Source organism: Echinops telfairi, unplaced genomic scaffold, assembly GCF_000313985.2.
Source record: "Echinops telfairi isolate 266 unplaced genomic scaffold, ASM31398v2 ScPeMD7_5868;HRSCAF=6743_0, whole genome shotgun sequence".
Taxonomy (NCBI): domain Eukaryota; kingdom Metazoa; phylum Chordata; class Mammalia; order Afrosoricida; family Tenrecidae; genus Echinops; species Echinops telfairi.
The window spans coordinates 12,442,652-12,466,659 of NW_022109767.1; the positions used below are offsets into that span (position 1 = coordinate 12,442,652).

Below are 24,008 nucleotides of genomic sequence, written 5' to 3' on the forward strand. Positions count from 1 at the left end.
CATACTGGGTCAGCGAGGATCTTTTGTAGTGCTGGGTTTCTTCTAACGTATTCTTTGAATTTTTCCTTGTCTGGGAAGACTCTTACCTCTCCATCTATCTTGATCGATAATTTGGCTGGGTAGAGTATTCTTGGGTTTGTGTTGTTTTCCTTCAATTTTTGGAAAATGTTACTCCACTCCCTCCTCTTCTTCATAGTTTCTGCTGATAGGTCTGAGCATATTCTTATTTTGGAACCTTTATATGTGATTGCTTGTCTTTCCCTAGCTGCTCTCATGATTTTCTCCTTTGCCTCAAAGTTGGATAGTTTAACTATTATGTGCCTTGGTGACTTCTTCTTGGGATTCAGTCTAGCTGGTGTTCTTTCTGCCTCCTGAATGGTTTCCTGGTTTTCATTCATTAAGCTGGGGAAGTTTTCCTCCAAGAATTCTCTCACTATTGTTGCAGATGACTTCTTTGTTGTGTCTTCCTCCGGTATGCCAATAATTCTAATGTTGTTCCACTTCATAACATAAGACATAGCTCTTAGGTTTTCTTCAGCTTTTCTGATGATCTTATTAGATTTTTGCTTGAGTTTGTTAAAGTCTTCTCGGATGTCCTCCAAGTCACTGATGCAATTCTCTGCTTCCTCCAGTCAATTATCGAGGTCCATGTTTCTTCTACTGATTTTTGTTATCTCCCCCCTGAGCTCCTGTATTTCCCTCTGGTGTATGGCCTTTATCTCCTCTATCATTTCATTCTTTTTCTGTACTGTTTCTCTCATATCCTGTATGACTCCAAGCAGCTTTCTGAAAATTTTTTTCTGTGGAAGCTCAATGTCTGCTTCTTCTATGCATGTCGTTATGTTCAGGACATCTTCTGCCATTGCCTTTTGTTTCTCCTGTTTTTTCATTGAGGTTGTTGGGGCTGATGGCTGTTTGTGTTGCGTTGTTTTAGAGGAGCCAGATGCCATTTTCCAGGGAGCCAAAGAGCACTGGCTTTCTCTGGGAGATTTGTAGGAATGCTTCTTTGAACTGCCTACAGCTAATTTCACTATGGAAGTAACCTACCACTTTATCCTCCTGTGGCTTCCCTCTCAGGGGAGTGACCCAGAAGGCTGGTGGGTTGCCTACTTTGATGTTGTGGAGGTTGGGCAGAGGTTCCTGCAACAGTTTGGAATGTTGACGAGTGTTGGCCAAGCTGCCTTATGCCCCCAGGTACACAGGCAGGAATTCCCTGGTAAGAACTTGCGCAGAGTATCCCCTGGAGGGAAAGCAGGGCTTTCCTCAACCTTGGGGTAGCTTCAAAGAGTGGAGCTCACTTTGCTGGGTGTGGTGCAGACATAAATGCCCTAGGCTAAGGAGAGTGGTCTGGAGGTCAGCAGAAGAGTGTGAGAGAACAAGAAAGAGGCAAAGAGGAGAAAAAATAAATTAAAAAGTAAGACTGCTTAGACTGTGCGGGGATACAGAGAAGAGAGGGAAACAAAAGCATCAATGTAGCTGAGTCCTGATCCCCACATGTGGAGCTGCAAGGATTTAGTCCCTGCCCCAAGGCGGCTGCGGCGGCGGCAAGCTGTGGCTGTGCTGAGAAAAAGCCCCTGCACAGACCTCCAGGACTGTGGTGGGACAGAGAACAGAGATGGAAACAAAAGCAACAATGTAGCTGAACCCGGATCCCTGCTTGTGGAGCTGCAAGGATGCAGTCCCTACCCCGAGGCAGGCAGCAGCCAACTGCGGCTGTGTTGAGATTATCCCCCCTACGGGCTCCAAATGGTCCCAACTCTGGCAGAGACAGTGGTGGGGCCAAGCTCAAGCCCCAGCCAGCTTCCACTGAGCTAAGCCAAAATCCCCTAGCCCCTCAAAACCCCGTGGGTCTGTGCCTACTTATCTTTATGATGCTCCTCCTGTGTTCCAGCAGCATTGAATTTCCCTCTAAGCAACTCTCCTGGGCTGAATTCTGCGGAGTCCCTCTGGTATGTGTCACTCTGTCGCCATCTTCCCAGAAGTCCCCTTCCAAGATTTTAAATGATGTAGTATTCCCTTGTTCCACTCATATGACTTTCTGTTTGTCCCTTTCATAAGCATAATGAAGTGTTCTAGAATTCTCATTCTTCTGAATACTAACTATAGTTTGTTATAGTCCACAAAGTCGAAAGCCTTTTTATATTCTCTATAACTAGCGTGTGTACCTTAATTTTGATCTAAATTATGATATTAAAGTTTTAATGAGTAGTATATATCATCCTTCAGGGAAAATATCACTATCGATTCTTGCAAAATAAAATTGAGTTTTGTTATGATATTCTTGTAGGACCACAGCCATAACTAAAGAATACTATTTTAAGGGTCTGGCATTTATAAGATGCCCGATAAGTATGTTGTTGTTGTTAGGTGCCATCAAGTCAGCTCTGACCCATCGTGACCCCATGCACAATAGAATGAAACATTGCACAGTCCCGGGCCATTCCCACAATGGTTCCTATGACTGAGTCCATTCACGAGGTCCTATATCAATCCATCTTGTTTAGGGCCTTATTTCCACTGCCCTTTCTCTTTACCAAACATGTCTCTCTTCACATTATGTCCAAAGTACGTAACACGAAGTCTTGCTCTCATTGCCTCTAAGCCAGTGATTCTCAAGCTTCCTAATGCTGCGACCCTTTAATACAGTTCCTCATGTTGTGGTGACCCCAACCATAAAATTATTTTCGTTGCTACTTCAAAATTGTAATTTTGTTACTCTTATGTATCAGGTGACCCCTTTGAAAAGGTTGTTCGACCCCCAAAGGGGTCGCAACCCACAGGTTGAGAACCACTGCAAGCGTTCTGACTGTACTTTTTCCAACATCAATAGTTTTTTCCTTTTATCAGTCCATGAAACTTTATATATTCTTCTCCAGCACCCCAACTCAAATTAATCTATTCTATTGTATTCCTTATTAAATGTCCAAATTTCGTGCATATGATTCAATGGAGAATAGCATGGTTTGGGTCAGGTGTATCTGAGTCCTCAAAGAGACATCCTTACTTTTCACTACTCCAAAGAGGTCTTGTGGAACAGATTTACTTAATGCAATACATCTTTTGATCTCTTGTTTGCTATTTCATGAGCAATGATTGTGGATCCAAGCCACACAATAACCTTTACAACTTCAACCTTTTCTCCTTTTATCGTGATATTACCTATTGGATCAGGTGAGAGGATCTTGGTCTTCCTTACATTGAATTATAATCCATACTGGAAGCTACTATCCTTGATTTTCATCAACAAGTGCTTTAATTCTTCTTTACTTTCAGTGAGCAAGATTCTCTTATCTGCATATTGTAGGTTGTTATTAAGCCTTCCTCTAATCCTGATGTATATTCCTCTTCATATAATCCAGTTTCTTGGATTATTTGCTCAGCATACACATTGAACAAATATGGTGAGAAGATATAACTTTCCTGATTTTAAATCATGCTTTGCTCGTACTTCACCCGTGTACAAGTTCTGCATGAACACAGTGACGTGTTCTGTAATTCCCATTCTTCTCAAGTTTATCCACAGTTTATAATGGTCCACACAGTTAAAGGCCTTTGCATAGTCAATGAAACACAAGTAAACATCTTCCTAGTATTCTCTACTTTGTGGCCGATCTATCTGACATCAGCAATGATATTCCTTGTTTCGTGTCCTCTTCTGAATCTGGCCTGAACTCTGGCAGGTCCCACATTTGTAGAAAATATTCTGTGTATAGATTGTTTAATTCAGTCTATTCATTGCAAGTGCCATAAACATGGAGGACAAACATGGTTTCAGGAAACATCAAGACCTGAAAAAAAGGTAAATAATATATCTTATAGAAGCATGGTAAAAAGACTCAATCTTTGCACTGATTTTTGGTGGTACATGCTTACAGGAGATGGGTAAAAGAAATAATTGCAGCTATATTTGATGGATTATAAAGATAAATATGCAGAAAAGAAATTATAGTTGCAAAAAGGTAGAAGAAAAATATCAAGGGTTAGTTAGTTAGTTTTTTAGTATATGTGATTAAATTTCAAAGGCTCATGATAGAAATATCAGAAATGAGAGGTAACACTTGTAAATGTTCAACTGGTAAACAATTATTCCTGATGAAGACAGAATGCACTTTATGGTTGAGTTACAACATAATTTCACATAACTTTTAAAAGAATAAAATGAATTTAATGTCCCCCTTTCATGATATTTTGAAAGTGTAGATTTGAGCAATGATTGTTATATGTATATTTTTAATTTTATGTATTTTTAAAAGATGTGTGCTTGTCATCCAGGTATCAAATTTAGCAGTATTGTTGAAAAAGTTTCATAATATTTCTGTTTCAATCATGCTAGGGCTTATTTTTAGCTTAAGTCTAAATCTAAAAGACCTTTGAGAAACAAGCAAAAAAGAAAATGTCCCATTGCCATAGGGAGCAAATCACAAGTGAGACAAAGCAAGAGAAAACCATGGGACCATAGAATTTATCAAAGACATCATTTTAAAATTCTTATCAATCTCACAATAAAAGTCTCATGAACACTTACATAAAAGCTGAAATTACTTAGAAACCAGTTCAAGAGGAAGTCATTATTTGTGCTAGGGAATAAGGCAATTATAGACATATGAGCATTGATTACCATGGAAAAGTGAATTGTTGGACACCCAAAATAGAACTGACCTTAAAATGAATTGAAATACAGAGCAGTCTAAGAGAAAATAGCATCCATTTGGCCATTGATAATACCTAAACAAAAGTTTTCACTCATGTTACAGAACCAGATAGCTCAGAAACATGCTCTAAAATACAATTAAGCAAGGACTAGATACTGAACATTATGCAATACGCTGGCGCTTCAGTTAGTTAACTAGGGCACAAACTTTGTTCTCAAAGAGCTTATCATTCAAGGAACCAAATTATGTGTGTGTTCATGCAAACACACTGGAGGTTAAAGCTAGTTTAATGGAGTTTAATATCTGGTCCTTGGACATCTGGTGCTGATGTCCAAGTGCTCATCCTTAAAACACATGCTTGGCAGTTCAGACCCGCCTGGAGGAGCCTCCGAAGAGAGATTTCTGCAAGGTCACCTCTCGAAAACATTAGGGAATACAGTTTCAGTCTTCAGGAAGTTGTAATGAGACAAAAGCAACTCATTTACAAGTAGAATGTTATATATTGTTATTATTTAATGGAAAATTTTATCATTTAATTTCTATTAGTATTTTCACTATATTTTCTCATAACTTCTCAAAAATTATACTATTCAGAGATAGCTGGAGCAGTCCACTTGCCCAGACTGTGCTGCCTAAATAGCAGTGATTGATTAGAGGTTGGACACCTGTTTTACTCTTTAAGGCACTTGGCCATAACAAGGCTTAATTGAATCTAGAAGTGCTGTACATTTGAAAAAGTGCTGTTTTATAATGGGGAAAAGTCATTGCGAATGTTGTACAGAAAAGTGAGGTTAAATGAAATAGGTAAAATAGTTATTAACCTCTCTTTAATAGATTTTGAGAATACAAATCTTTAAAAAATAGACTCCATCTTTTTTCATAAGCTATATGACTATAATTTGGACATAATTCATTGGTAGAAAATTACTTCTCAAGCAGACACTGGTGATAATCTGGCATTTAATTTTCTCTTGAATTCCTCCATAGTGCACTTTAGAATTTATATTTAAAAATGAATAAGTTCCTTTCTTCACTGAAACACCAGAAAATCTGGCATGATTTCACTATTCTAGCCCTGCTAAAAACTACCGATTCGTTAATTTTAGAAACATCTCTCTAATCATCTAATTTAATGCCTCAAAGGTTATTGTTTCAAACTCAGCCATCTCTTCCAGGTGTTTGTGTGCATGTGTGTTGCATTTCTGAAAGATGGAATTGGCTCTATTTTGACATATGATATAATGATAATTTCTCAGTGAATAATATAGAATTTAGTCATATGGCTCTTTCTAGTTTTTTCTAAAGTTAATAATGCATATGGAGTAACCTGTGAGGGCAGCACCTTCAACTGCTTTCCTTAATGATTAATTGCCAAGTACAAAAGAATTCCTCAAATGCTCAGAAAAATCCTCTACATTGCATGCAATTAATTCATCTTTTTTTGACAAAGTCATTGGCATGAAGGGAAAGAGCTTATTTTAAATATTGAATGCACATCCATTTTTCATAAACCCCAGCTACGCTATTCACAGTTACTTTTCCTTGTCTTTGTCTTGAGATAAATAACCCCTAAGCACAAGGAATCTCTTTTTAGTCATGACATGACTGAAGATACAAGCGTTAGTCTTTTAAGCATCCCAAACAAAAAGTACCAGGCACGAGGTCATGAATTAGAAAATGCAGAGATTTTCCCGTTGTAACCCCATTTATTACAGTTTGACAGCATAACTCTGTCTAGTTAAATCTATTGCAGCACAACTACAATGAAAAAGAATTGTAACGCACCTTTTTAAACAGAAGAGGTGGGACATCTACCAAACTCAGAGTTGATGGTGATCTAGAAGAAATGTAAAGCACATTCTCTTTACCTTCTGACTTACTAGATGACAGTTTTGAAAACGTCAAAATTAGTAAACTGTCTGATGATCCTTTTTCTCTTGAAAGGATTTTCTGCATAACTCGGTATCCTTTTGTTTAACATGCATCACTGTAACAGGTTTTGCACATATATGCTTTAGCAGAGTGCGTGATAACAAGAAAACAAGCTGCAATTAAGTCCATTGACTATGGAACAAGAAACGTTCCCTGTTTCCTTTCCAATTTTAATCTTCTCATAATAGAAACACAATCTCTGTTCTTTTTCTTGTGCATTACAAATTATTAGTAGAAATATCTTCTTAATGGAGGTTTAATTGCTTGAACACTAATGACAAAAGCAGCAACATACAGCCACATAGCTAAAAAATTAGGCTACTACAGAGCACTAATCAGTTTTTTATAATTGTTGATTTCAATTTAATAAAGTATTAAAAATTCAGTGATGTTGCAAAAGTGATTTAGTCACAATGGCCATTCATATAGCACTGCTTGGGTTGTGCAATAAGAAGATCACTATATACACTGTTAGTCTAGGTGCTTTAGAGAAACAAATCCACAGAAACTCATGTATAGGAGAGAGTTTTATATAAAGGCTGAGTGAACATCAAGAAAACATCCCAACCCAGTGCTGCCCAAGCCCACAAGTCCAACACTAACCCATTAACCCATATGTCCAACAACAATCCATAAAATCCTTCTCCATCTCACAAAACAGATGCAATGATGCCTACTGCAGGAGGAAAGCTGAGTCAGGGAATGTATAAACATCTCAATGCTGGCAGGGGTCTCCACACGGCTGCTCCAGCACCCAGAGCTGCATCAGGGTAGGTCCATGTGGCTTCTTCTCAGGGATGTAGGGAGTGAGCCTTGCCAGCTGAAGCAGGGAAATGGTCAAGGCAGCTTCACCCTTGTCTGACCATCAGAAAGCAAGACCCAAGAACAAGAAAGGTGAGGCTCACTGAACCTTTTATCTCTCCGCTCTTGAATTAACCCCACATGTGTTTATCGGCCAGGTTGGCACAATAGACTTTAACTATATCATACACCAAGTTCATCAAATAAACGTGAAAAATACACTAATAGCCTTCTGTGAACATGTAAAAAAACTACCTGCTTCAGGGGCACACATGAGTACTTTGCTCTTTTGCTTAGCTGCACAACCTTAGGCACAGCTGCATGGAGTTAGTGGTTTCAGCAGGGAAGCATCTCTGGGCAGGAAAGCCAATGTCTTTCCACCCTTCAGGCTATTTCAGTAGACTTGGTAGGTAGACATCATTCATTCAAAAATTTTAAGGGAATAGCTGAACAACTTCAAAGATTGATGTAGTTTTTTTCTCAAGGTGTACTTTTAGAAACAATTTACATTAATATATAAAATAAATGATCAGTCGTATGAAGAAAAAGAAAATGCATTCTAATGATAAAGAATATAATATTCACCAAATCTTATTTCACAGAACCACCTGCCCCATGATATTTTGGCCCTGCAATGGGATTCTAGGTGCTTTCTTATTTTCTCCTTCACACAATGTACCTTCTCAAAGTCTTCATCGCTACAGCACTTCAAGGGAAACCCTACTGTTTTAGCAATATATTCCTAGAGGAACACTAGAGCTCCTCCAGGCTGTTACACTAACACCCACAGTTGAAAGATAATTGTATTTTGAGAACTTTTAAATTTGAGTTTCTTTTTTTGTTTTCCTTCATCAAGGGAGAGTCTTAATTTCTTAACATCAATGGAATGTCTTGTTTTAATTTAAGAGAGATATTATTTGGTCTGGAAAAGCTGAGATCTTTTTATCTAGTGTTCAGCTGAAATGGTAAAGTCATAAGAATGAGGCTTAAAAAAAGGAAATGAAAGTAAAAATAGAGTAAATTCTTCCACCACTTGTCTGTTTTACGGTGGTGACTTGCATCTTGCTGTGATGCTGGAAGCTTCATCACTGGTATTTCAAATGTAAGCAAGGTCACCCAAAGTAAATAGGTTTCGGCAGAATTCCAGACTAAACAGACTATAAAGAAGGAATTAACTATCCCATTTTGAGGAATAATCGACGGAAAACCTTGTGAATGGCAATGAAACTTTTTCAAATACAGAAAATCTTATGAATACAGCAAAACATTTCAGATATAATGCCAGATGAGGTTGGAAAATACTCAAAATATGAGAAAGATCTGCCTTCTCAAAGTAGAGTCTACCATAATGATGTAGGTAGAGTAAAGCTTTTGGAAATAAAGCCCGTCAAACCTTCACTTGCAGATGGGGCAGCCGCATAACTCACGATGTGAAGAAACAACCGCAGCATCAATTCATAATCAGGATTGGAATATAGGATGTATGAAACTAGGAAAATTGGAAGTCGTCAAAAATGACATTGCATATGTAAACATAAATATTCTAGGTGTTGTAAACTGAAGTGGACTGGAATTGGCCATTTTTAATCAGAAAATCATATGATTTACTATCCTTGGCATTCACTGTCAAAAAAGGACATTGCGGAATCTGAGACCTGAGTGCAAACTCTGAGAGAGACTGGGAAGCCTCTCTGAGGGTTTTGCTGGAGTTTGTACAGTCAGCAGCTGCCCCCAGGACCTGTCTCTGCAGGGCAGAGGGCCCCGTGTGTTCAATACGCCCTCAGACAGAATGTGCCAGTTACATAACCTGTCAGTTTGTGAAGGGGTGGAGCTAGTCTGTCAATCAGGCCATGTGTGGGCATGGCCTTCTCCTGAGGTTTCTGGGAACTCCAGTCTTCCTCCTTGGAGGTGGGAGAGACTCTCCCTGGGAGACATTCCTGTTGACAATCTGTGTGGAGCTATACCGATGGAGCCAGAGCCCTGGAGCAGGAGGAGCTGCATGGAGACCCGGCCAGTGCTGAGATGCTTCCACCACCACTGGATCCACAAGACCTTCCACCCATTGGCCCGTGATCTTCCTGCATTCAGCATTATTGCATGGCTGCATGAGTCTAAAGAGGAATTTATGGACTAGTATTGGACAGATGGGCTAATATTGGACTTCTGGACTTGATTTGGGCTGGGATGTTTTCTTAGTATAAAATTATTCTTATATAAAGCTCTTTCTTATATATAAAAAAAAGAATTACTCATGAAGTACAATGCTGTCTTGGATGATAGGATGATATCTATCTGCTATCAAGAAAATCAAATCAATACAACTCTTATTCAAATTTATGCACCAAGAAAGCAAATGGTGAAGAAATTGAAGAATTTGATTACTGACTTCAGTCAGAAATCGATCAAACATGCAGCCATGATGTATTGATAATTATTGGTGATTGGGATGCAAAAGCTGAAAACAAAGAGGAGGAAACATAAGGTGGAAAATATGGACTTGGTGTTAGACAGGACGTTGGAGACCAAATGATAGTGTTTTTCAAGACTATTTGTTCAGAGCACATACCTTTTTGAAAAGCAAAAAGAGACTATGCATGTGGATTGTCCAGATGGAATATACAGAAATGAGATTGACTACAGAAGCAATGGTGAAGAAGCTCAATATCAGAAACTAAAGTCAGGCCAAGGATTGATATGCAACAGATATCAATTGCTCATATCAAAGTTCCAGATAAAAACAACGAAAATTAAAACAAATTCATGAGATCCAAAATACAATATTGGGTCTATCCCACCTGAATTTTGAGACCCTCTCAAGAATAGATAGATTGGACTCAGGGAGCACTAATGCCAAAAAACACCTGGTGAGCTGTGTGAGGACATCAAGGACATCACGAAGAAAGCAAGAAGTCATTCATAAGACAGACAGACAGACAGACAGACAGACAGACAGAAGAAAGTGGCCATCAGAAGAGACTCTGAAACTTGTTTTTAATAGCAGAGTAGCAAAGGCAAATGGAAGAAATGATGAAGTCACTGAGCTGAAAAGAAAATTTCAAAGGGAAGTTCAAGACAAAGTCAAATATTGTAATGAAATGTGCAAAGACCTAGAATGCTAAAACCCAAAGGGAAAATCACTCTCAGCATATCTGAAACGGAAAGAACTCAGGAAAATATTCAAGCTTGGAGTTGCAATACTGAAAGATTCTACGGGCAAAATATTGAATGATGCAGAAAGCATCTGTGTTAGACAGGGTTCTCTAGAGAGATAAAACCAAATTCTTGATAATATAATATATTTATTTATAAAGGTAATTAATATATAACAAGAAATGAAATGTTAAATCATAAAGATAATTAGATATATAACGAGAAATGAAATGTTAAATCATATACAGATAAATATACAATCTTAAATCATATACAGAGAAATATACAATCATATACAGATAAATATACAAGAAATAAACAGTTAAATTAGAAGCACTATAAACGGCTTAGTGCAACTCACGTCTATGAGAGAAAGTTGGGAGACTAGCAGTCCTTCCAGTTTCTATCTGATGCCAGATCTTCCTCTATTTGTAGAGAGAGCTAGGTTATGTCAGCACAGCAGCTAATCACAAGGCAGGTCACCAATTGCCAGTTCCCAGCTCCAGAGAAGTCTTAAAGGGACCTCAACTTACAGCAACACAGTCCACAGGCTAGGCGTCCCACAGGCTCTGTAGCCTTTAAATTAAAGCACAGAACAAGCAAGGCAGCCGCACACTGGTCCGATGATCACAGAGCGAGAGACAAGAAAGGCAAGGCTCACCAAGCCATCCATCTCTCCGCCCCTCAGTCAATCCCACCTGCGTTTATCAGCCAGGCTGGCACAATAAACTGTCTCAGCATCAAAAGAAGATGGAAAGAATACACAGTCATTGTACTAAAAAGAACTATTTGGCATTCAATGGTTTTAAGAGTTAGTATATGATCAAGAGCCAATGATACTGAAGGAAGAGGTCCAAGGTGCAATTAAGGTATTAGTCAAAACGAGAGCTCCAGGAATTGATGGAATACCAATTGGTATGTTTCAACCAGCTAATGAAGCATTGGAATCACTCACTCCCCTATACCTCAAATTTTGGAAGACAGTTACTTGGCCAACTGACTGGAAGAGACCCATAGCTATACACATTCCAAAGAAAGGTGACCAAACAGAATGCTCAAATTATAGGACGATATGATTTGTGTGATATGCAAGTAAAATGTGCTGCCCATCAACCCATAAAGGTTATAGCAGTACATACAGACTGGGAGCTGCCAGAGGCTTAAGGGATATCATTGCTGATGTCACATGGATCTTGGCTGAAAGCAGAGATTAAGAGACAGATGTTTGCTTGTGTTTTAGTAACTATGACAAGACATTTGACTATGTGGAGCATTACAAGCTAAGGGCAGCCTTTTGAAGAATGGGAATCCCAGAACACTTGATTGTGCTCCTAGAGAACCTTTACATGGGTTGAGAGTTCGTTGAGGGAACAGTAAAAGGGAATACTAGATGGCTGAAAATCAGGAAAGTCGTGTGTCGGGTTGTATCTCCACCCCATACTTAGTCAATCTACATACTGAGCAAGTAATTGGCAAAGCTAAGTATATGAAGAAGGTGGCGTGAGGGTTGGAGAAGGCGTATTAACAAATTCAATAAGCAGATAACACAACCTTGATACACTTGCTGATGAAGATTATAGCTCAATGTAAGGAAGACCTAGATCCTCATAGCTGGACCAGTAGTAAGCACATCATGATAAATGAAGAAAAGATGGAAGTTGTCAAAGATTTAGTCTTGCTTGGACCCACAGTTAATACTCATGGAAGCAGCATACAAGAAATCAAAGGATGGGAAATGCATTGGGGAAATCCATTGCACATGACCTCTTTAAAGTTAAAAAAATTTTTTTTAAGCCAGCAAGGATGTTACTTTGAGGACTAGTGTGCTGCTGACTCAAGCCATGTTATTTTCAGTGGCCTCATATGTATATTTGGACACTGAATTAAAAAATACCAGAGAAGAATTGATGCAGTTGGATTAAAGTGCTTTAAAATTTTTTGAAACTACGTGGACTGCCAAGAGAACAAACAAATCAACACCATGCTCACCCGCCAGACTCTCCTCTGCTCTCGCTGCTTGCCCACTTGCCCACTCACCCTCGCCCACCGTGGCCACCATTCAGCAGCTGGTGGGAAGATGGCGCCTGGTAGACAGCAAAGGCTTTGATGAATATGCGAAGGAACTAGAAGTGGGAATGGCTCTTCGAGAAATGAGTGCAATGGCCCAAGCCCGACTGTGCCATCACTTGTGATGGCAAAGCCCTCACCGTGAAAATTGAGAGCGGTTTGAAAACCGCACCGTTTTCTTATAGCCTGGCAGAAAAGTTTGAAGAAACCACAGCGGACGGCAGAACAACTCAGACCGTCTCCAACTTCACAGACGGTGCTTTGGTCTGACCCCAGGAGTGGGATGGGAAGGAGAGCACGATATGGGAAATTAGTGGTGGACTGCGTTATGAACAATGTCAGCTGTACTCGGACCTACGAGAAAGGAGAATAAAAAGTCCATCAGCACTTGGACAAGCAGTAGCTGTGAGAAGGAACTAGCTCAGTTCGATGGGCAAATCTCTGTCCTGCTTCGTTGTTGTTGTTACTATATTCCATTACTTCGATCCCACACATTTTACATGCAACGGTTTCAAAGTGTTGATTTGATTAGGATCATCCCTTTGATGAATAAATGAATGTGTTTGTGCTAAAAAAAAAAAGAGAGCAAAGAAATCTATCTTGGAAGAAGTACAACTAGAATTACCTTGAGAGGAGAGCAGGTTGACTCTGTGAGGCACTTTGGTGCCAGGAGTGACCTTCCCTAGAGAAGGACTTCCTGTTTGGGGAAATAGAAGGGTAGAAAAATAGGAAGACCTTAACAAGATGGTTAGACACACTGGCCTAAACTGCGGGATTGGACATAACAAGTATTGTGAGGACAGAACGGGACCTGCCTGTGTTTTGTTTTGTTACACACAGAGGCACTATGATCCAGATCCTTAAAAAAACCCATGCACAGTCATTCTTAATTATGCATTCCTTGATTCTGAACATAAGCGTTTTTATTTCTTTATTGTTTCTCTATTAGTCCGTGTTTGGGGGACTGATCAGAATCAAGTGGTTTAAAGGAACATTCACAATATAACCTTTTTAACCTCAGTCATTTCATAAGTAATAAAAATTACTAAAATCCACTTGTATTGATTAATTAGGAGCCCTTGTTGGGCTACTAACTGAAAGATTTACTGTCTAAACCCACTTTGGGAAAAAGATGAGCTATCTGCTCCTATGAAGATTTGTAGCTTCTGAAACGCTGTAGAGCCGTTCTCTTATGACTTTTAGGTTTGCTATGAATCAAAATTTACTTGACAGCAGTGGGTGTGATAGTTCAGGTTTAAGCCAACTTCTCTGGATGAGGATTCTCAGTGGTTTGGCAGTTAGTAGCTAGTAATCCCCCTTGCTGGGACCTAAAACAACGTACTGACTACCAACCAGTTGTAATCCTCCATAATAGAATAGCATTAGGTTGAGAGGCCACATCCTTACTCAGGCCAGAGCCCTGAGGTAATTAACTGCCTTAGGGGTATTGCCTGCATTGCACTGTTTCACTGCTCTATAGAGCATAACAAATATTTGAGATGTAGGTCCAAACTAATGATTAAAGTACTTTTGAATTTATAACTTGTAGTTTATTTTATTTTTTATTGTTATTGAGAAAATAAACAGAACACACACAAACCCAACAGTTTCTACTTGTAAAATTAAGTGACTTTGATTACATTTTTCCAGTTATGTAACAATTCTCATCATCTCTTTGAATTTTTCTTCCTCCGCTTACATAAACTCATATATTTTTGTCTAATCTTTTGAGTTGTCAGATTAATAACATAAGAATTTTGGGGGGGCTTTTACAGCTCTTATAATAATCATATATCAATTGTATCAAGCATGTTTTTATATATGTTACCATTATTATTTTCTAAACATGTACTGTCTATTGAGTCCTTAGTATCAGCTCCTCTTTTTTCTTCTCCCCACTGCATGACCCCATGATAAATTATAAATTATTATTATTTTCATATATTACACAGACTGCTGTCTCCCTTCCCCCATGGTTTCTGTGGTTCATCCCCTGTGTGTGTGTGTGTGTGTGTATGTGTGTAGTGTAGTTTAGTTATGTGTCAATCATTGCGATCAGTTCCCCCTCCCTCCCCTCCTCTCCTCTCCTCTCCTACCTTCCTGGTATCACTATTCCATTCCTGTTTCAGGATTCCATGTGTGGTGAGCTCTTATCTCTTATCTGTACCTGCGCACATGCTCCAGTCCACAGTGAAAGGCAGGATTGGTGTCATGAAAGTGGGGGGGGACGAAGGCTCAAAAATCCAGAGAATGTAAGACATGACAAAATAATAATGTATAAATTATCAAGAATTCATGAGGGAGTGGTGAGCGGGGAGGGAGGGGAAAAATGAGGAGCTGATACCAAGGGCTCAAATAGAAAGCAAATGTTTTGAGAATGATGATGGCAACAAATGCACAAATGAGCTTGACACAATGGATGTGTGTATGGATTGTGATAACAGTTGAATGAGCCCCCAATAAAATGATTTTTAAAATAATCCAGAGAAATATTGTGCATGTCATCAGTGCTATACTGAACAACAAAATAATTTTTAATGGGAATATGCAAAGATTTTATAAGCCCACAGTGCTCAAGGCAGATATGGATGACTAATAAAACTAAACAATATTCTTTGGTTTTAGGAAAACTTATGGGACATTTTTTGGTTAAAAGTTTAAAGATTATGTTAAAGTAATAGTTTTTGTAGACATCTCTGGGAGCACAATGGCCAATTGCTTGTCAAAGTTATTGACAGAGGGGATTCTGTCAAGAAAATCTTCTGTGGCACTTCTATTTTGTTACGTGGATTGCTATGAGTGGGAATTGACGCTATGATGCTAACAACAATTATAGATTAGTTTATGATCAAAGATTCAATAGAATAATCCTGATAAAAAGGGAGAAATGCAGAACAGAATTTCAAGATCTCATACAAGCTCGATATTCAGGAGCCATGATGAACGTATATCTTAAGTTTCCTTGCTTCTTATCCTTGAGGTTTTATTTATTTGATTTGAAAAGGGCAAATTTAAGCGTATGCTTATATTAGTCATATTTAATTATAACATTTCCATGAACACAAATCTCAAAGAGGTACCGATTTTGTTTGGTGAACCCATTTCACATCTGTAGCATGGTTACAATCTCCGAAGTGACTATTTTATCAATCTTGGATTTTCCATCATGCTTTTCTATTCTGTCTCAAGTATAATTTCAAATTTCTGAGAAGATCAATGCCATTGAAATGCTTCTTCCATTGTGAGCTCTAGCCTCTACACTGTTTCCTTTAGTTCATCCCCGTTCTCTTTTGTATCGCTGGCTTCTTTCTTTACACTGAATTATGTAGTGTGCCTATATTTTTTCCACCTTAGCCCTCATTTGCCTTTAATAATTTCTCTCAAAGGGGTTCCTCATTTGATATGTTTTTTTAAGTAAATATCTCCATTATATTAAAATGATTTGAGGCTTGCGTCAGGTGCACCTTAGTCCTCAAAGTAACATCCTTACTTTTCTGTCCTCTAAAGAGGTCTCATGCAGCAGATTTACCTAATGCAACTCATCTTTTGGTCTCTGGACTGCTGCTTCCATGAACATTGATCGTGGATCCAAGCAAGACAAAATCCTTGACAACGTCAACATGCTCTCCGTTTTTTCATGATCCTGGTTCAGTTGTACGGGTTTCAAGCTTTCTTACATCGAGTAAACCAGATGCCTGGTGGTGTAGTAGTTGGGCTGCTAACGGCAAGGTCAGCAGTTTGAAAACCACCAGCAGCTCTGAGGGGGAGTTTTCTTCTTGCCTAAAAAGTGACAGTCCGGAAACCCATGGGAACAGTTCTACCCCGTCCTATAGGACTGTGATAAGTTGGCATGTACCTGATGGCAGCGCGTTTGGCTTTTCCATTGTATAGTTGTTAATGGACAATACATATGAGGCATTGAAAATATCATGGTTTGAGTAAGGACCCCCTTAGTCCTCAAAGGGGCATCCTTGCTCTTTAAAGCTCTTTTGTACCATCGATTTGCCCAATGCAATACATCATTTGATTTCTTGACTGCTGCTTCTATGAACTTTGATGATGGGTCCAAGCCAAATAAATTCCTTCAGAACTTCAAACTCTTCACCACGAGCTGGTCTGTGGGCCCAGTTTGAGGATTGTGGCTGTCTCTCCAAGGAGTGTGAGCCATACTGAGGTTGCAGTCCTTGATCTTCACAAACACGTGCTGCAGTTCCTCCTCCCTTTCTGTAAGATCGTGTCATCTGCATATCAAGGACTGCTAGTAAGTCTCCTTCTCTTGCCGATGCTCTCTGTTCTTCATGTAGTCTCGCTTCTCCAGATTATTTGCTCAACGTACAACCTGATAAAGTCTGATGAAAGAATACAACCCAATGCACACTGTTCCTGCGCTAACCCTGCACTGTTTCCATGTTCTGTTGGAACAATCGTCTCTAGGTCCGTGGGTAGTTAGTTTCTGCACGAGCTCAACAGGGTTCAGGAAATCCCCTTCTTCTCAATGTGGTCCATATCTCATTATGACTCACACATTCTAATACCCTTGCTTAGTCAAGAAAGCATCTTTATGGTATCTTCTGCTTTCATCTAAAATCCGCCTGACATCAGCAGCAAGATCCTTTTTTTCACATCTACTGAGTCTAGGTTCAATTTCAGGCAGCTCTCTGTAGATGTAATGTTGCAGCTGTTGTTAAATGATTTTCAGCAAAATTTTACTTGCATATGATATTAATGATGTTGTGTAATTTCTGAATTCTTTGAGGTTACCTTTCTTTGGAAATGTACAAACATGGATCTCTTCTAGTTGGTTTGCCAGTTTTTTGTCTCCTAATTTCTTGGCATATAGTGAGTGCTTCCTTTGCTTATTGAAGTATTTCTATCAATTCAAAGACCTTTGTTTGGCATAATGCCTTCGGTGCAGCTTTGACTTCTTCCTTCAGTATTATTGTTTATGGGTAATACACTACCTATTGAAATGATTTTATGCCAATACTTTCTTTTTGGTACAGTGATTCTGCGTATTCTTTCCATCTTTTATAATTTAATAATTTACTTTGGAGAATTTCATCAACATTCATATGCCATATATTTCAATAGTTCAATCACACAAGTTGTGCAACACTCTCTACAATCAATTCCAGTGAATTTCTTCTCCCTTGTACTTCTTGTTGTTAGCTCCCCATTTTCGGCCAGCCTCCCAAATCATGCCCTTTCAAATCTATTGATCCAGTTGTCTCTATAGGTTTACTTAATCTGGGTTTCATATACAGAAAATCATATAACATCAAGGCACAATACAAACAGCAATAACACAATGAAACAAAGAAAAAGCTCCATTGGTAGCAAAAGAAAATCCTCCATGAATAACAGACAATATTATAAACTGGACAAGTTATATATTGGGTAAAGAGGGAGATTATTGACAAAGTGTCACATTTTGACCTAACTCAAGTTGCAGTGATTCACCCTGCAGTGTACTCTGGTGACAAGGCCTTTCCTATCTCTCTGGTCCATAGTCAGAGGGGATTCATCAGTGGCTTGCTTTCAATATTTTGACCATAGAATCCTTCAATATTAAAACTTACGGCTTGGATTCTTTTCTTCTTTACTATACTCTGGATATATGCTGAGTATGTGCTTTCTTTTAGATTTTCTGATTCTAATTCTTTGTACATTTCATTAAGTTACTTTATCTTCTTTTTTAAAAAAAATCATTTTATTGGGGCTCATACAAATCTTATCACAATTCATACATCAATTGAATCAGGCATGTTTGTACATATGTTGCCTTCATTCTCTTCTAGACATTTACTTTCTATTTTGAGCCCTCGGTACAAGCTCTTTTTTGTTCTCCCCCCAACCACCCTCATAGCCCCCTGATAGATTGTACATTGTTATTATTTTTATCTCTCACACGGACCGGCCTCCCTCCCCATGTTTTCTGTTATTCTTCCCCATGTAGAGGAGTGTATGGTTATGTGTCGATCATTGCAATTGGTTTCCCCTTTCTCCCTTCCTCTTCCCCTCTTCCCCCTACCCTTCAGGCTTCACCATTCCCCTCCTGGATCCTGTGTGTTGTGAGTTCCTGTCGGGGACCATGGGCCCCAACAGCCAAGATCTCATAAACAGGCTTTACTCTCAGCCTCAGGCCTCAGGCCGGGGTGGAGACTTTGCGTTTCCTTTTGCTGCCTTACAGAAAAGTCCAAATGGCCTTAACCTTTTCCCTTATTGGCTAACAAGCACCCTGTTAGCACATGTGCTGTTTCACCTAATTAGCATAAGGTGATGGCATTCCTGCGGACCTGATTGGAAACTGCTGACCGCTGGCGTTAGGCGCGCTTTTGTAAGCTTTCTGATTGGGCGTTATCAGTAGTAGCCTGATTTGCATGTCCCGCGGGCACTCCCTTCCTTTTTGCCTTTATAGGCTGCGGTTTGTTGTTGAATAGAGAGAACTGAGAAGAGAGAACTGCTCAGCCTGCTGTCTCGTCTCCATTCTTCGCATCCCGCTCCCTCTATCCAGGATCCACGTTGCTGTTCCTGCTGGACAGGACAAGTTCCCATCCCTTTCTATACCTGTGTACATGTTCCAGTCTAATCTCAACGGGGAAGCAGCACCGGGGTCATGGTAGTGCGGGGTGAGGAAGCCTCAAAGAACCAGAGGAATATAGTGTGTTTCATTGATGCATTACTGCACCCTGGTGACTCATCCCTTCCCTGTGGGCCCTCTGTGGGGAGATTGTCCCACTATCTACAGACGGGCTTTGGATCTCCATTCCAGACCCCCTCATTCTCAACAATACGTTTTTGTTTGATATGTGTCTGCTAATGCCTATTATCCGGCCCATATGAATCCTCATGATCACACTGGTGGTGTGATTCTTTCTGTGGACTTGTTGATTCACTTCTGAATGGTGGCTTGTGTAACTTCAAGCCTTTAAGACCCCAGATGCCATATCTTTTATTAGCTGAGCACCATCCACCTTTTTTTTACCACATTTGCTTATGCACTTGTGACTGGGCAACTGACAACAGCACGTGTCATGCTGTCCCTTTATTGGAGCAGACTGCAACAGAGGACATTTCTGGGGTCACATGGTGGGGATGCAGCGTGGTCTGAATCCCCCCAAATGGAGCAAATCAAGAAGGGAGCACACCAGATTAGCAGATGATAGCAAGGCGAAGCCCCTGAGGAGCCCCCAGGGGGGCATTCCAGGCTGGGAGGAGCAGCTCACGGACAGTCTTGAAGGCCAGTGAACAGACCCAGGATTTTTGTATATTTATTTTCTGCTTTTAATTTTTATTTTTTCTTATTTATTTACTATTTTCATTTAAAAAAATCAGCTTGGGCTGTGTCATAGTCGGTGTGCCTACCTCTATAGGACAGGCACCGGAGGCATGCCCCAGGAGAGAGCAGCGGGACCAACATTCCTGGGGAGACCTGGGAGGTGAGGGTGGTGGGGGAAGTGGGGGTGAGCAGGCTGCACCATGGACAGGGGAACTACTGGGGTGTTGTAGTCAATAAAAAGGAGGAGATAGAGATACGAGGCAGGGGGATGGGGCTGTCAGAGCAACAGCCAACAAGCTAAGAGGTGGTACAAGAGGCAGAAACAAGGGGAAAGTGGCAGTGGGGAAGGAGGAAGGTCAAAGGAAACAGGTGAAGGACCAAGAAAGCAAAGCAATGGATAGAGGTATAAACATAGCGGTGTCCATATGCAAATACGTTCATCCACAAAAATAGAGGCATTGTGGAGGGAGGGTGGGGTGGAAAGGGGGAATCAATTACAAGGATCTACATGTGGCCTCCTCCCTGGGGGCTGGACAACAGGAAAGTGGGTGAAGGGAGACGTCGGACAGTGTAAGATATGACAAAATAATAATAATTTATAAATTACCAAGGATTCATGAGGAAGGGGGAAGCAGGGAGGGAGGGAAAATATGAGGAGCTGATATTAAGGGCTCAAATAGAAAATAAATGTCTTGAGAATGATGACGGTAAAGAATGTGCAAATGTGCTTGACACAATGGATGTATGTATGGATTGTGATAAGAGTTGTACGAGCCCCCAGTAAAATGATTAAATAAAAAAAATACAAGTATTGGCCCATGTATGGTAATACACTGAGGTAGGTGATAGACTTTGGGCCTGTGCTCATACCCTCCCTCAATACAAGAACACTTTGTTCTAACCAATCGGCAGTCTGAGATGTTCACCCTCCTGACACAATCGCTAAAGACAAAACAGGTGTTGCTTTATCTTCTTGAGCTGCTCTTTGAAACGTTCTGTTCAGCTCTTCTTCCGTTGGTTTTAGCGATTCTGTTATCAAGAACAAGCCTGAGAGTTTCTCCTGACATCACCTTGATCCTTGTTTTGTCTTGCTATTTTTGCATCGTTTGAAACTAGCTTGTGTGTCATAAAAGAGATTAAGTCAGTTTCAATTTTACTTTTCCTCCATTTATAACTCCTCAGACCAATGTTTATGTCTGATAAATAAGGAATCTGGAGGGTTTTTTTAAGGCTGTGACTATTTTCGTTCTTAATTTTTGTTACTTTAATTATTTTAAAATTTTATTTGTCACTCTAATGACCTGTTGTTTTTTTCATGAGTGTACTTGCTGTCATCGTACGACTTATCAGGTCTTCTGTCATTCGTCTTCAATGCGACAAATCAGTTCTTGAGATGTTCTCAAAGTTCAGATGAGATATATGCAAGGTCATATTTTACCTCTTGAAGACGTTTTCATTTTCTCCAATTTCAAACTGAACTTCTATAGAAGCAGTTGATGGTCTTTTCCACAATCAAACCTGGCCTTATATTGGCTATTGATACTCAACTTCTCCACCATCTCTTCCCACCACTGTAGTCAATTGGATTTCTGTTATTTCATCTGGAGGAGTCTAGATGTATAGTCGATGTTTATATTGTTAAAAAATGTATTTGCCTGGTATCTCTATTCTCATTGTTGGCCCTGAGATTTTATCTATCCTAGATTACCTGTGTTGTGGACTTTTATCTGTAGCAGTGTGCATGCTCTGATCTGAGTTGTAAGGTAGAATTGAGGTCATGGTAGTGGGGGCAGGAAGCATTAAAGAACTAGAGGAAAGTTGTATGTTTCATCACTGCTGTACTGCACCCTGACTGCTCATCTCTTCCTTGTGATCTTTCTGTAAGGGGATGTCCAATTGTCTACAGATGGGCTTTGGGTTTCCCTTACACACACACACACACACACACACACACACACACACACACACTCACATTGGTATGATTTTGCTGTGGATCTTCGATGGCTGATACCTGATCCCATTGACACCTCGTGATCACACAGGTTGTTGTGCTTCTTCCATGTGGGCTTTGCTGCTTCTCAGCTTGATAGCCACTTGTTTATCTTCAAGCCTTTAAGACCCCAGATGCCATATCTTTTGATAGCTGGGCACCATCAGCTTTCTTCACCACATTTGATTTTGTACCCATTTTGTCTTTGGTGATGGTGTCGGGAAGGTGAGCATCACAGAATGCTGGATTGTTAGAATTAGGAGGATAAGGGGAAAATGGGAGGATACAGGGTGAATCTATGACAAGGATCAACATATAACCCCCTCCCAGGGGGATGAACAACAGAAAAGTGGGTGAAGGGTGACAGAGAGTGATGTAAGATATTAAAATAATAATCTTCATGAGGCAGGGAGAGTGGGGAGGGAGGGGGAAATGAGGAGCTGATATTAAGGGCTCAAGTAGAAAGGAAATGCTTTGAAAATGATGGCAGCATATGTACACATGTGCTTGACACAATGGATGGATAGTGATAAGAGATGTAAAATCCCCCAATAAAAGTATGTAATTGAAAAAAATGTATTTGCAATGAAGTTGTTGATCTTGCGAAATTCGATTTTCAATTTCCAGCTTCATTTCTATTATTAAAGCCATATTTTACTCTTTCTCTTTGACTCTAACTTTTGTATTCTAATTGCCAATATTTTCAACTCACATTGATTTCTCGTTTGGTTAATTTCAGACTAAATAGTTTGGGAGAATTCTTCAATTGTTTCATTGCTAGTTTTAGTTGTTATTGCATACATTTGACGAATAATTATATTAACTGGACTTCTTTGCAGGTGTAGAGATAATATCTTGTCACATTGTATTTTAAGATATATGTTGAAATGTTCTTTCTGATGATGCAAGCGATACCATATCTCTTGAATTTGTCATTATGGGCAGAGTTGACTGATTCAAAGTGACCAATTTCAATCCATTTCAGCCCATTAATACATAGGATGTTGATCTTTATACATTCCATTTAAGTTTTGAAAGATTCCAATTTTCTAGATTTAGATTTTGTACATTTCACATTCTGATCATTAATAGATATTTGCAGCAGTTTCTTTTCATGTCAAATCATGCCCCATTGACAAATGGAAGTCCTAAAAGCTTTACTCTGTTCATCATCATGGCTACCTCTGTTTTGAAAAGGCAGTTAGTCCTCAGTCATATTTTGAGGGCCTTGCAACCTGAAGGGATGCTATTCCAGCACTACATTTGACAATATTTGGTTATTATTTATAAGGCTTCCTGTGGATAATCTCTCAAAAATGGGCATCCTTGGCACTATAGTTGATGTTCCATTGCTATCCATAAGGATTTTAGGAAGAGCTGCCTTTTCCCTTTTCAAAGTAGAGTTGACCATGGCGACATGAATGGAGTAAAACTTTCAGGCTCTTATTTGCTGAGGGGACAGGGTTTATAAGTGTGCAGCCTATCCATTCTTCGTAGTTTGCATAGCCTTGAAGGTCCACTGGAGCCTGGTCACCTTGGGTGACTCTGCTGGTACCTGAAATACTGGTGATTCTAGCGTCACATTAGCAAACAAGCCACCCCAGTATAACAAACAGACAGACAAATGGCTGAAAGATCATGGTCATGCTTTTTACTTCAAGGTCAAGAATATGGTTCACTGACTCTAATGATCTTGGTGTGTTACCCTTATTGTCACTAATTTGAAGTAATAATCCACTTCTACAATTTTCAATTATAAAAATAATTTCATTTGTCTTTTATAAAAGATCAGTTCAATATAACTGTTTATTTTAGTAACTGATTGCACAAATGTCTTCTTATAATCATTTATAAATCCCAACTTTTATAAATAATGTTCTATTTTAGCTTGTAGGTTAAAATAAAAAGCTGCTTGGCTCTAGGGCTAAACTAAACTGGATGAAACTTCTACCTAGATGTGCCCATTCTCTATCTTGCTTCTTGAAATACATTTTTATTGAAATTAAACCAACTACTCTTATTTTTAATTGTTTTATTAGGGCCTCATACAACTCTTATCACAATCCATACATACATCAATTGTGTAAAGCACATTTGTACATTCATTGCCCTCATCATTCTCAAAACATTTCCTCTC

The 24,008-nt window shown here is 39.4% G+C and overlaps 1 pseudogene; it reads left to right on the forward strand.

Annotated features, from left to right (window-relative positions):
* The window catches only part of LOC101650147, a 34,556-nt pseudogene extending 21,581 nt beyond the window's left edge, over positions 1–12,975 (forward strand).
* The last annotated feature ends 11,033 nt before the right edge of the window (positions 12,976–24,008 follow it).